Here is a 15,012-nt window from a genome sequence, read left to right as displayed (position 1 = left end):
CAAGTGACATCTGTGAACTTGTAAGAAATATATTAGAAAATAAGAAACAAAATGCATGCACAATTATGCCATGCTTTGCTATTGGATGATTGCAACACATGCAGGATTTAATAATAACAATATTTTAATTTCTCCTTGCAGCTACACAGAAGGTAAGGAGAGAAGCAAGGGGGATATGAAAACACAAAACTGGTTCTACACAAAAGGCTCTGTTTTGCAGTGTCCTAGTTCATCCCTAAAACAAGGAACATAATGATTTTGACTCTGTGCATCTGCCCTGCGTTGGCAAGTCCTTCCTGGTTTCCTTTGTTACTCACTTGTTTGAGATGTAAGTGTATGACCCACAACTCCCATGCTCATCTCTTCATGGGTGGAACAGAATCTAGAGTGGTTTAAGCAGCCTGAAAATGCCGAAGTCAGGACAACAGCATCCACAGCATGATAGTGTACTGTGTAAAGATGCAGAGGTCAGAGGCAGAACAGAAGCTTTTAGGACAAAGGAAGTGAGTCTAAGGAACAATTACTGGATGGGTGAGAGCATCTGTGGGAGAGTCAGTACTCAAGAAGGGAAAAGCTTGGAGTCCTCCCTGTCTTTACTCACATGAAGACCAACACCCCAGCTAATACCACAATCAACTTGTCCCCAAAGGACCCATACCGTTCAGACTTAGGAGTCTATATTTTGTCTAGGAATTTTTGTCAAACACACTCCTCTTCTAGAAGAAGTATCCTGGCAAAAGGTATCTCATCTTAACTTATTATTAGTAGATTTGACTAACTGAGTTTCGTATGTTTAGGGTTTAACTATTTCCCAAATTAAAGATAATAGTTAAAGAGCCCCAAATTAATGTATATATATCTTGTGTTATGAGGGTTCAACATAAATCTAGTATAGTACCAGCTTTACTTTAGAAGCTAGATATTAATGTGTGTGATGGTATAGATTCATTCATTTATGTGATAAGTACTGAAATATTTGCACAATAGATATTTACTTGTTACAATGTAATTTTTGCAATGAAAAAACAAATACAGTGTGGTATAAGATAAACACTTGTCTATATTGTAATATAGAACATAAATTTAGACTTTAAATTGAAAGTAGTTAATGTCTATAACCAGTGAAAACGAAATTGGAAAAACAGTTATTTAAAGTAAATAAACAACAAAGACAAATATAATTTAAAAATGAGAAAAGTACATTAGATCTTAGAAGATTTTAATTCTTCTTATATTATTTTTATTTTTCTAGTGATATATTAATTCTACTAAAGACACAGTTTGTTTCTTAATTTTCCCTGTCTATATTGCTTTAGCTATCAGATCATATTTTACTCAACATCTAATTATAAGATTCTATTTTATCTCTTCCTTTTTTAATTATTTAATATTCTATGTTCACATTATCTTGTTTGTTTAATTTCATTTTCTAAATGGCTCTGGTTCCCAGAGATAAAAATGACTTTGTATTTAGTCTTCTCATAAACTCACTTATTAATTATAATAGTTTTTGGATTCTTTTGAATTTCTATGCATATAAAACTAAGTGGGAATAATACAGAAACAGTTTTAACTTTTTCTTAATCTTATTGCACTAATTAGGACGCTAAGTATTTTGTCAAATAAAGGTGGTAAGATCCAGCAGACTCTATATGATGTTACTTCTTTGACAACTTTGTGGAAAACTTTTGTTTCCTCTATGAAGTGGATGTTAATAAATGCACTTCAGTGGTTACCTTTCTCAAAGTTTTGTGATAACTAAAGCAAGTTAAGAAAGGGAAAGTTTGTTTTGGCTTGAGGTTTTAACAGGACACAGTCCATGACAGAGGGACATCAAGGCCTGGGGAGCTTAGGTGGCTGGTCACATTGCACCCACAGGTTTTCTGCCAAGGTGACTGTAGGTTGTGTAAAGTTGACAATTAAAGCTGGCATTATAATACATTTAAGGCAAAGAAAGATGAGTGTGTGTGTGTGTGTGTGCGTGTGTATCTAACTTAGAAACTTATAAAATTCTTGCAACTCAGAAAGGTACAAAATTCACAAGGTTCTCCCTTGGCTATCTAAAAGAAGTGTTACAAGAGAGACCCAGGGATGCCACCATTGTGAGTCACTGATGGTGCTGGGTGAACTTTGTGAAGTGGCTACCTTTAAGCATTACGTTCATGCGCCAGAAAGTAATGAACGCACCCACCAAGCTAGACTGGGATGGTATTTATTTGGTCCATTATGATTGTCTGGGAATGATATGTAACTGTTTATGTCTCTCCACCAAACTGTATAGCTCTTTTTAAATTCTTTTCTAAAAAAATTAAGAAATTTTATTTTATTTTTCGCCTTTTGAAACTAAAATAAAACCAAGTCATATTTAGGATTAACTGAAGATGGAATACTTACTCTGAATGTGGTTGCTACCATTTTATGGTCAAGGGTCCTGGACTTAATAAAAGGGGTAAAGGAGACTATGTACCGAGCACCAACATTCATCTCTGTTTCCTGACTGCAGATGAACTACAACCAGCGGCTTCCTGTTCCTGCCACCACAGCCGGGGATGCCCTCCTCACCAGTTCTTGCTGCCATGATGGACTGTACCTTCAAACTGTAAGCCACAATAAGTCTTTCCTCCCTGAAGCTTCTTTTGTCAGATATTTTGCCAAACAGTGATAAAAATAACTAACAAGAAGAATAGGTCACACGAGGTGGGCTTGTTTATGAACTAGAACTATTCATAGGCTTCTGGAAGTGGTTTCTGAAGGAATGTGGATGCTGTGGGAGTAAAGAATCCTTTAGTATAAAAAGGGCTTACAGACCATCTGGTGAGAATCCAGTGGGCTACAATGCCAAGAGAGCCACATCCAGTGCATGCCTAGCTCATGAGGTTTCAAAGAACATAGACACTATGAGATACTGAGTTATTCTGTTTTAAATTTTTATTTATTTATTCACTTTACATCCTGGTCATAGCCCCCTCCCTCCTCTCCTCCCAGCCCCACCTTGTTGTATACTGTCAAATAATCTGTTTTCACCCTGTGCATGTCCTGAGTATCTGAGTAAATTGAATTTAAAATTTGTGGGCCAGGTGGTTTGTCAGCAAATGTCAAGACATCATAGCATTCTGATTGAGGCATGGTTACTCCTCACTGCTCTCTGCCAAACCCCCAGTGATAGAGAGCAAAAATACGTGAAAAATGAGAGGAGAAAATCACGAGCAAGTGTAAGGTGGCAGACAAGAAGGTCCTGATCAAGCAGCCATATTTGTTTTTGTCTATTTGGTTTTGGGTTTTCAAGACAGGATTTCTCTGTGTAGGACTGCCTGTCCTGAAATTCACTCTGTAGACCAGGTTGGCCTCAAACTCAGAGATCTACTTGCCTCCTGACTACTAGGTGTGCTACCACCTTCTGGCTAGCTGCTATAGTTGCTAATAAGATTAGTGCCATTAAAGGCAAGACAACCTTTGTCAGTGTTACTATTGTTATAAAATACCATACCAAAACCAAATTGGTGAGGAAAGGTTTGTTTGCCTTACACTTCCATGTCACAGGTCATCATAAAAGAAACCAGTACATAGACTCAAACATGGAAAGAATCTGGAGGTCGGAGCTAATGCAGAGACCATGGAGGAGTGCTACTTTCTAGCTTGCTCCTGTAGAACAGCCCACTGAGCTTTGAACACTCAATGACTTTTCAGACCCAAAGTTCTAAGACCTTTCCACACCCCTCCCTTGTGAAAGGCCCACCCTAACTTATAAGACTGCAAATTAATGAAAGGAGAAAGCTTGAACTGGGAATATTGCTAAGGGGTTCCTTTGCTAATGACTATAGTGATAATAGTAGTAATACTAAAGTAATAATAAAAATGTTGCCTATGTGTGAGAAAAAGAGGAAGCCTTGAATGAATGCATGTTGTTGACTTGTCAAAGACCCCATTGCCTCAGACCCAAAATGGCACAGGGACATGACCAGGCTTTCCCATAAGTCATGTGACGATGCTGACAATGTGTGCAGAATATGTCACCTGCAACATTCTCATCCCTGAGGTTTACAGCCTGAAACTTCTTCCCAACAAAGACTCTATGGTGAGATTAGCTAGAAGAGCCGCCTGGTTCAGTTGTATGCAATAAAGCACCCTCTATCCAGATGTGTAAAATAAACAAATGTGCTGAATTTCAGGCCCACTACTTGTGTTTCATCTTCAGAGCACATGGCCCGTCAGATTCCAGCTTTCCTCTCTGTGTATCTGTCATTTCTTCATTCCTCATCACCCCAGTTAGGTAAATCCCTAAACAGTGACCTCAAAACATTAAACATCAACAAACAAAATAAGCCAATTAAAAATAAGGTAAGGAGCTAAACAGAGCATTCTCAACAGAGGAATCTCAAATGGCTAAGAAGCACTTAAAGAAATACTCGGTGTCCTTCATCAACAGGGAAATAGAAATCAAGACAACTCTGAGATTCCATCTCACACCCATCCAAATGGCTAAGATCAAAAACTCAAGTGGCAGCACATGCTAGCGAGGATGTGGGGAAAGGGGGACACTCCTGGGAGTACAAACCTGTACAACCATGTTGGAAATCAATCTGGTGCTTTCTCAGAAAATTCAGAATAGTTCTTCCTCAAGACTCAGCTATACCACTTCTGAGCATGTACACAAAAGATGTTCCATGATACAAGAACACTTGCTCAACTATGTTCATATCAGCCTTATTCATAATAGCAAGAATTTAGATGTCCCTCAAAGAATGGATAAAGAAACTGTGGCACATTTACACAATGGAATACTATTAAGCTATTAAAAAAAAAAAAAGAAAAAAGAAAGAAACCATAAAATTTGCAGGCAAATGGATGGAACTAGAAAAGATCATCCTGAGAGAGGCAACCCAGACTCAGAAAGACATACATGGTATATACTCACTTATAAGTTGATTTTTTTAGCCATATAATACAGGATAAAACATTCTACAATGCACAGACCCAACGAAGATAAGTAACAAAGAGGACTCAAGGGAGGATGCTTAAATCTCACTCAGAAGAGGAAATAGAATAGACAAGTTAGTGGTTGAAGAGAGTGAACAAAGTAAGAGACAATATGAGTATGGAAATCAAACCCTGGGAAGGCGGGGAACAGGACAAAAGGCCTGTGGAGAAAAGAGAAACTGCAGGTGAGGGCATCTCTATGACAAGCTGGAGACCTAAGTCAGGATAGGTTCCCAGGGTGTGTGTGTGTGTGTGTGTGTGTGTGTGTGTGTGTGTGTGTTATGAAAGGAATCTATCAGAGACTACAAGTAACAAGGGTCATAGAGACTGAAGATGACACCTTCTAACTAGACAAGTCTTCTAGCAGAGGGAGGGGAACAACAACAACCCACAAAAACTTCTACTCAAAATTCACCCTGCCTACAGGATGTACAGGGGTAAAGGCAGAGCAGATGTAGCAGAGATGGAGGGAAGGTCCAACCAGTGTGTGGCCCATCCCAAGACCCACCCCATGGAAGAGAATCAACCCCTGACCCTATTGACAATATTCTGCTATGCAGAGTCAAGCAGAGTTGTCCTCTGAGAGGGAGGCTTCACCCAGCCTCTTAGAAACACATGCTGAGGTTCACAGCATAGGTAGCCTTGTGGAAAAATGGAGGGTTCAGGGCAGGAGAAAAGGATCTGGAGGTGACAGGAGGTTCATAAGACGAACACAGCTGATTAACTGGGATCCTGAGGGGCCACAGGGGAAGAAGACATACTCAGTCCTGATACAACTTGATGATCTGGGGTGGATGGGAAGGAGAGCTCCCCTTTTCTCAGGAATAGCAGAAGGGGATGAAGGTAAGGGAGAGAAGGTAGGATAGGGAGGTGAAGAGGGATGGGGATACTACAAGGATATAAAGTGAATAAATAAATGAATAAATAAATAAATAAATAAGAATTAGGCTGCTGTCACTACATAGGATTTTTAGGGGAGCTGGGGCCAGGTCATATATTCTGTTCCATTGGTTGCCATGTCTGGAGTTTTTGCCATCACCATACTGTTTTTGATATTATCACCCTGTAGCATAATTTCAAATTAGGTATCTACAATACTGTTCATTCTGGTTAGAAATGCTTTGGCAATCTACTGGTCTTTTGTATTTCTATTTGAACTGCAGGATTGTTTTTTTCTGGTTCAGTGAAGACAATAATTAAAATTTGTATAAGGATTGCATAGGATTTGTGGCTAGCTTTTGTAGTGTGGTTATTTCACTATATTAATTCTGGCAATCTGTCAGCATGGGAGGTCTTTCATCTTCTAATGTCTTCTTCATTATTTTTCATTAGTGTCTTTATGTTTTCACTGTATGTTTTCATTTCCTCCACTAGATTTACTCCTGGTGTTCTATTTAATTTTTTTTTTAAACAATAGGTTTTGAATTTTGAAATTACAATATAGTTACATCATTTCTCCTTTCATTTTTCTTCCTCCAGCTTCTCTAAGGAATCCCCCTCATTCTCTCTCAGTTTATGGTTTCCTTTCTTTCTTTATATATATATATGTCTATATGTATATATATAGTTATATATACATATGTCTATATATATATACATATATATGTATATACATTGCTCAGACCTTGTTTAAGTAGCCATGCTGATGCAATTTCATGGGTATAGTTTCTCTGACACTGTATTTTCTCTGATTTCTTAGTGGAAGCTTCATTATCAGTATTTAAAAACCACTGAGTTTATGTGTTGGCTTTGTATCCTTCTGCTTTGCTGAAAACATATCTCGGACTCCACGGAGTCCATAAGGGCCTTTAATCTATAGTGTCACACCATCTTCTGATAAGAATGTCTTAGCTTCCTATTAGTGTCTCTTTAAGCTTTGTTTGTTCTGTTTGTTTGTTTGGGTTTTTACTGCTACTGTTTTTTTTTTTTTTCCTTCATCTTATTGCTCTAGCTAGGACTCCAAAGCATTATGCTGAAGAAGCCTGCAGAGTGGATGATTTTTCTTAGATATTATAGTAAATCATTCCCATCTGCTGCCCAGTTCAATACATCAGTGGCTATATGTTTGTCATGTAAAATTTGTCATGTTGTGGCATGTTGCTTCTATTCTTACTTCTTTCAGGCCTCTTCTCATGAAATATTATTAAACTTTGCCAACTGCCTTTTCTTCATCTATTAGGATAATCATATAATTTCTGTTCTTGAATCTATGTGTTATATCACATTTATTGATTTGTATATGTTATTTTTTAAAGCCTGGAATGAAAAAAGAAACTTCATCATGGTAGGTTATTAACTTAATATATTCTTGTGTTGTGTTCATCACAGCTGGATCCTGGAACCCTGACTAGGATTGGTGAGAGAATGAAGAAAGCACAGAGACATGTATAGAGAAACTGAGGTCAGGCGGGCTGTGTGGCCATGGTTTGAGCTGCAATCAACCACAGACAAAGGAGAACTTCAGTGTGTTTATCATGTTTGGCACAGGGGGAGGAGACAGTCTCAGTTGGAGGTCTCTGAGGGGAGGAGGCTCAGGCTGTAAATATTTGGGAGGAAGAAACTGCACTTGCTAGTTTTGGTACACACTGGTCAGTTATTCACACTTGGACTTGGACCAAAGGAAGAAAGCTTTGCCAAGCCCAAGCCTGACACATATGGGGAGAGGTTTTGCCAATTTCCCATGGGTTCCCGGCCTAAGTCCTTGTCATGGCTGTGCCCACATCAACAATACACTCTCAGTGGAGGTTTAAATCACTAAGGGCTTCCTCTACTTACTCCCTACTTTCTCAAATTCATGTTGTAAGATTTTTTGTTGTTGTTGTTGTTGACAGGTTTTTACCGATGATATCAGAGAAATTGATAGCTCTCTTGTGTCCTTACTTGGTTTTGATGTCAGAGTAATAATGCTGGCATAGGGATGGGTATGACTGGTACTGTTCCTCCAGTTTCTTACTGAGTCTTTGGAAGAGGACTGCAGGTTAACCTCCCAGGTTCTGGGGTGTTCTTTTTGGTAGACTTTTGATTACTATTCAACCTCTTGTTAGGAATTTGACTAAGGTATTTACATCCTCTCTATTTAATCTTTGTAAGTAATGCATGATACACATCTATTAACCCATTTGTTCTAAATTTTTGAAGAATAGGGTTTCTCAGTATTCCATAATGATTGCCTACATTTTGTTAGATTCTGTTCCTGCGTGCCCCTCCCCCTTTCATCGCCAGTTGTGTTACTTGATTCTTTCCCCTCTTTTGCTTAGCTTTGGATGATGTGTGACAATTGTGTTTATTTTCACTCTTTTGCTGGATTTATGTTGTCTTCATGTAGTCACCATTCCATTCCTGCTTGGTCTTTATTATTCCTTGTCATCTATTTCTTTCCTTCTGCCATACTTCATTTTTTCAACTTGTTAACTTATTTTTTAATCCCCGACTCCCATCAATTCAACTGTGTTTATTTCTTACTAAAACTGAATTGTAGAAGGCAGGGGTTCCTTGTGAGGGTAAGCCCTGTGAGGGGAAGCAGGAATGTTAACCAGGCAGGAAGAGCTCCTCAGAGGAGGAGGTGTATGCATGTTTTCCACCCAGAAAGCTCAGAGTGGATGAAGTTAGCACCCTGGTGATGGGTGCTACCAGACCAAACAGAATCCCTCAGAATATTACGTTTATCTCAGTCTCCACCCCCACCAACCTTTATCGTGAGCATTGTTTCTCAGTTAATAGAACCCTAGGGGAAATGTCATATGTACGCTGTAACTTGGTAACCTCTGTGATGACCTAGTCCTAGACACCACATCCTCTCCCATTCTTATGAAAGAGGTCACATGTACTTTGCAGAAGAGTCTAGTTATAGTCACACCCTAAGCATTTTTGTGATAGGCGTTATGAGGGACCTTTTCCAAAGTTGTGCTACATTTAAATATGTCAAAAATAAGCTGCCTTGAGTCAGACTCTAGGAGTTTAAGCTAACACCCCCACATTGGCTAATGAACGAATTGTGTTAAACCAGATTTCCTCCTTGCTTCATAAAGAATTCTGCCTGCCATGGCATTTGCATGTCCACACTAAACTTTACAGGTACCCTAGTGTCTACTTAAGTGTACCAAGGATCCCCTCCATCTGCCCACTGCCCGTTATGGTCAAGTCTATCTCTAATTAGCATCTGACTAATATTTTTTATATTTCCTTTCCTCATCTTTTATTATCTTCCCAGTAAAATGAAAATCATTGATTTTTTCCCCCTAAGAAGACACTTAGTCTTTTAAAATGTCTACATCAGAATATAGCAGACATAAGAAACTCAGGTGATATTCAAAACAAAAGTAAAATCTGGTTTCCTTATCAACTGCCAGTGTACTTCACAGGAGCGCACAGCTTTCACTTGCTTGGAACTGTTTTCCCAATCTGTTGTAATTCTTTTATTGATATTCATCAGGTCCCTTCAGGCAATGACAGTGCCTACCGTAAGAGGCTAAAAGAAAGCAGAGGATTGTCGAAATGGTTCTTCAATTTTCAAGATTTCAAATAGGTTCCTGGCACTTGTATTAAACTAATAGTTTGGAAGAGAAAAGAAGATATTGAGTCTGACTGTGCTATTCGGGCTGTAACGTGGCCTGCATTCACGATTTTTGTCTCACGTTCATAATTGTTGAGCAATTCAGAAGCACTCAAGTCAGCCCAGCACCTCATTTGCTCTCGCTGTGCTAGTGGCATTCCTAAGTGTCAATGGGTTATCCTGCCTTCTCACATCCTCAGTACCATTCATTATGCTAGTCTCAACTACCAGACTCTCCTGTCTAGGTTTCACATGACTAAAGGCACTGCTATAAATTTCTCTTATACCTATGTGGCTTATTTCAAAACCACTTTAAATCTGCACTTAGAATTGTGCTTTTAAAGAACAAGTATTGTCTTATTTTTAAAATTTATGACTCTTAAGAAAATTCTCTTTACTTTGGAAATGAAAGGGGGGGAATGGCTATGGTGACCTATAGAGTACTTTAGTCCAATAGTCATCATGATAAAATAAGAAAGGTAATAGAGTTATAGCTGGTTCTATGGTGATGGTAGCAGAAATGCTGAAGTGCCCTGGAAGAAGGGGGGTATCACCCCACTCTCACCTGGGCTTCTGGCTGTCTGCTCCCTCCTATCCCAAAGCTATATGTGGTCTGAGGGGTTAGCTGAGGCTAGCACTCCACTAGGCAGTTTTTAGGAGGCTGCCACTCAGAGGGAGACTAGACTGTGTTGTGATAAAGCTGCCTTGAGTCTACCATGCTCCCTATAATTGACCCCAGGAAAGCCATTGTTCCAGGTTGGATTTGGATGGAATTATTTCTTTTGTCTGCTGTCAGTATTCAGTGCGAGGTTGATAAGTGTTTCCTTGTGACTTCTGGGGCATGGGGATCCTAAAAATACATATGTTTCACATAAAGAACAGTACTGTTAGTCAAAAGTGCTAGTGTGAATACAGTTGTGATTCTTGCTTCATTTACTTTAGTACTGGCATCAGTGTGCCTGCCTCCTGATAGGCTGTTTGTGGGGAAATGGTGAGCAGCCACGTGTGGGCAGCCATGGGCACATACATCAACCTTCTTGTAAGCAGAAGTGGGATTAATGAAATGACTAAAGGAGAAAAAGTAGAAGTGTACAAATTACACAGGTAAGCCACCTGATTCTCTATTTTTGAAGGAATTTTTATTCCTTTAAAATTAGTTTTGCCTGATGTATGTTCTATCCCCCTCAAAAAATAAAGTCCCTCTCTCTTGAGATTATGAACTTTTCTTTGGAATTAAACCAAAAGAAACTTTAAACAAGTATTTTTCTCATGTCACTTAAAACCATTAAGTTCCTTTTCTTTAGTAGCTAAATTTTAACCCACTGTGAAGGACAATTTATTAAACGCCTTACTGATGTTCAATCAATTTTTTTATTATAAGCACAGATTTTTGTACTTAGAAATCTTTTTTTTTTTTCATTTTCAATGATTTTTAACATGGGCAGATAATTGAGGTTTTGTAAGAGCCTGTAGTGAGGTTTGAGGTTCTTGTGTCCTGGAATAAAAAATTACAAGTCATTCTCCACACTATTTTCCTGCCTCAATTTCTATGTGATCTCTAATATGATGTTCTGGTGACATACATTTTAAAAATAAAGCTACTGATAATATGGCCACATTATCTAAATTGCCTTCTGGAAATTTTCTGTTAATTAAAACTTCCATTAGAATGGATTTAATTTTCTGGCTTTTCCTGTAATTAAAAAGAGGTAAACATCTTGGGGAAAGACACACTGTTGAATGGTAAAGTCAGGCTACCTGCTCAAATTCAGTGGCCCTTTTCTTCCTGGTTCACCTTTCTACACCCTCCTATCTCCCATAAACAAAGGATGTGGAAGCCCCCATGTGGTAAAGACACGAGGCACTACTTGCAAAGTCTGCAGGCACAGTGCAGCTACTGACTCCTGGTACCCTGATAACAATATTGCTATTGCTATTTCTATTTCTGTCTGATTTTGGCATAAATGACAGCCAGTTCTGCAAACACCGAAGCCATTTCCCACTGCCAACATGTTCTAATGATGGCTGCAAAACTGCCAGCTGCCGCTCCTGAGGGGAAGATTTTTCTGATATTCCTGTCTTTAGGAATGGGGGAAAAAAAGAAAGAAAAGAATTACTAAATGGCTGCGGGTTGGAAGCCAGCAACATAGAAGGCCAAAGCTTTCCAGTCCCCTGTCTTCTTCCTCATCATCTTCTTGAACTGGCACCCTGCACTTCTGGGGTAAAACTCTTTGCTCTCTTACCAGGTCTTCTGTTTATGCTGTGGACACTACACCATACTTAAAAAAAATAATACTGGTGGGTTGCCTCATTATGCATCTTCTGAAACTCTCTGCGTCTTGAGCCACCTTGCTCCTTTGAGATTTCTGACAGGTTTCCCCACAGAATGGGTGCTCCCAACAGTCTCTGCATCTGGTGTACTCTCTCTGTAGGTGGCTCTGATCAGAGCCACAAGGGGAGTGGAAAAGCTGCTTGGAAATTAACAGCCAGAACCAAACTCAGCCAGTGACAAGGCAACAACCTCTCTAGGGTTCTCTGGGAATGGGAGTGGTCAGGTTAATTGCACTCTACAATCCCCAAGGCCACCTGGCCATAGAGTTCTCATTTATTTCAGCAGTAGCCCTGTCAGGTTGATTACATACTTGAAGACAAAGCTGTTTTGCATAGGCTTGGGGAGCAGGCTGGGCTTAGCTCTTAGGAAGCACTAATGACCAGGAATCAGAGTGACAGGAACTTTCAGGGCTTAGTTGTCTGCACTCCTGAGCCCCTGCCAGGATGCATTTGTCTTGAAGAGAAACTGGAAAAATAGGAAATTAGATCGTGGTATTTATTATTCAGCCTTAAATAATAAATATGTATACGGGCTCCCTGAGATCTTATTTTAGAGACCGTGAATAAAATTGTCCGCAATTCTCCAAACCTAACCATGTAGCTATTTTGGTTTCTATTTATTTAAAGTGAGAAAACCACGCTTCTGAGGACTTCAGAGATTGCCCCCAAAACACTCAGATAAATCAATCAAAGCCAAGATTTTATTCAAGACTGCCTGACACTAGGTCCCGGGCTCTTTTTTTCCCAGGAAATATCTTTGCACAGCCTTCATCGTCATCATCAGCAAGAGCATTGGGTATCTCTTGTCTAATAACAGTGGCCGCTGTGATAGAAGGAAGCACAGAGAACAGCAATTTAGGCAAAAAGACAATGTCAGCTAAATACGTTAGCCTAGAGGAAGAGACAAAAATCTTTAGTTAGCAGGAGATGCTAACACGGAGGACAATCATTATTCTTAAAGTGACTAAAGCATCATGGTAGAAATCTAACCCCTTTTCAGTCTTACTGTCTCAGTAGCTATAACCCTGCCTTGTATGTCTAGTCAGCATCTCTAAAACCTTAGAAATGAGACTGTGTGCTGCCTTATCGATAGATCTTCCATGCGGTTCCATCATCACAGTGATTAATCCCAAATTCTTCCCTTTAACCACTTACCCGCCCCCATCCTCTCTTACTCTACCTTTCATTCCCAAATGATGGAGTTCCCCCAAGCAAGCCCTCTCAGCTGGCATTACTAAGTCACTCTGCATGCTGCTTCACAACATCTTCTTTCACTCAATCTACCCTCCTCCCTCTCCGATCTTCAAAACCCAACCATCCCCAGAAGCACTTCCTCCATAACCATGCTCATTATTTCCTTTGAGGCCAAGAGCTCTTTCTGTTGCTTTAGGTTGGCACTGAGTGCAAACTGACTGCCTCGTGCTAAGGTGTGACTTGGTAAAATTAACTAAAAATCCTCTCTTGCTAGGCTATTGACTCCTTGTTTTCACTCCCATGTTAGAGAGTTGACATACACTAAATTCAAAGAACCAGAGAACGTTTGAGTTGAGTTGTTTTAGATTACATCTATATCCTTCCCTTTCCTGCTACAGGAAGAGAAAAGACCGATGGAGTGCTTTACCTGAAAATATATGTGATTTAAAGTCAGTTCATTTTCGAGTATATATTGAATGTCTGCTGCAAGTTCCTCTTGGAAACTTAATTTTAAATATTATTTAAAATTTTTGTGTACCCTATCTGCATCTCTTTTCTCAACTCCAGAAACTCTTTTTATTTACATTAAAATATAGTTCTATCATTTCTCCCTTTTTGTCCCCCTCCAAATTTTCTAATGTACCCTCCATCTCAAAATAAGGGCCCCTATCCTTATCTTTAATATATATCTATCTTAGTATAGTATAGTATAGTATAGCATAGCGTAGCGTAGCATAGCGTAGTATAGTATAGAATAGTATAGAATAGTATAGTATAGCGTAGCGCAGCGTAGCATAGCGTAGTGTAGTGTAGTGTAGTATAGTATAGTATAGTGTAGTGTAGTATAGTGTAGTGTAGTATAGTGTAGTATAGTGTAGTATAGTGTAGTGTAGTATAGTGTAGTGTAGTGTAGTGTAGTGTAGTATAGTATAGTATAGTGTAGTGTAGTATAGTGTAGTATAGTGTAGTATAGTATAGTATAGTGTAGTGTAGTGTAGTATAGTATAGTGTAGCGTAGCGTGGCGTAGTATAGTATAGTATAGTATAGTATAGTATAGCATAGGATAGCGTAGTATAGTGTAGTATAGTATAGTGTAGTGTGGTGTAGTGTAGTGTAGTATAGTATAGTGTAGTATAGTGTAGTATAGTGTAGTATAGTATAGTATAGTGTAGTGTAGTATAGTGTAGTATAGTATAGTGTAGTATAGTGTAGTGTAGTATAGTGCAGTATAGTGTAGTATAGTGTAGTGTAGTGTAGTGTAGTGTAGAATAGTATAGTGTAGCGTAGCGTGGCGTAGTATAGTATAGTATAGTGTAGTATAGTATAGCATAGTATAGCGTAGTATAGTGTAGTATGGTATAGTGTAGTGTGGTGTAGTATAGTATAGTATAGTATAGTGTAGTATAGTGTAGTATAGTGTAGTATAGTATAGTATAGTGTAGTGTAGTATAGTGTAGTATAGTATAGTATAGTGTAGTGTAGTGTAGAATAGTATAGTGTAGTGTAGCGTGGTGTAGTATAGTATAGTATAGTGTAGTATAGTATAGCATAGGATAGCGTAGTATAGTGTAGTATAGTATAGTGTAGTGTGGTGTAGTGTAGTGTAGTATAGTGTAGTGTAGTGTAGTATAGTGTAGTATAGTGTAGTGTGGTATAGTGTAGTGTAGTATAGTGTAGCATAGTGTAGTGTAGTGTAGTATAGTGTAGTATAGTGTAGTGTGGTATAGTGTAGTATAGTATAGTGTAGTGTAGTATAGTGTAGTATAGTGTAGTGTAGTATAGTGTAGTGTAGTGTAGTATAGTATAGTGTAGTATAGTGTAGTATAGTATAGTATAGTATAGTATAGTGTAGTGTAGTATAGTGTAGTATAGTGTAGTGTAGTATAGTGTAGTATAGTATAGTATAGTATAGTGTAGTGTAGTGTAGTATAGTGTAGTGTAGTGTAGTGTAGTATAG

The sequence above is a fragment of the Acomys russatus genome, chromosome 11, assembly GCF_903995435.1.
Source record: "Acomys russatus chromosome 11, mAcoRus1.1, whole genome shotgun sequence".
Lineage (NCBI taxonomy): Eukaryota > Metazoa > Chordata > Mammalia > Rodentia > Muridae > Acomys > Acomys russatus.
The sequence above is the reverse complement of the archived record's forward strand: the minus strand, read 5'-3'. Positions refer to the sequence as shown.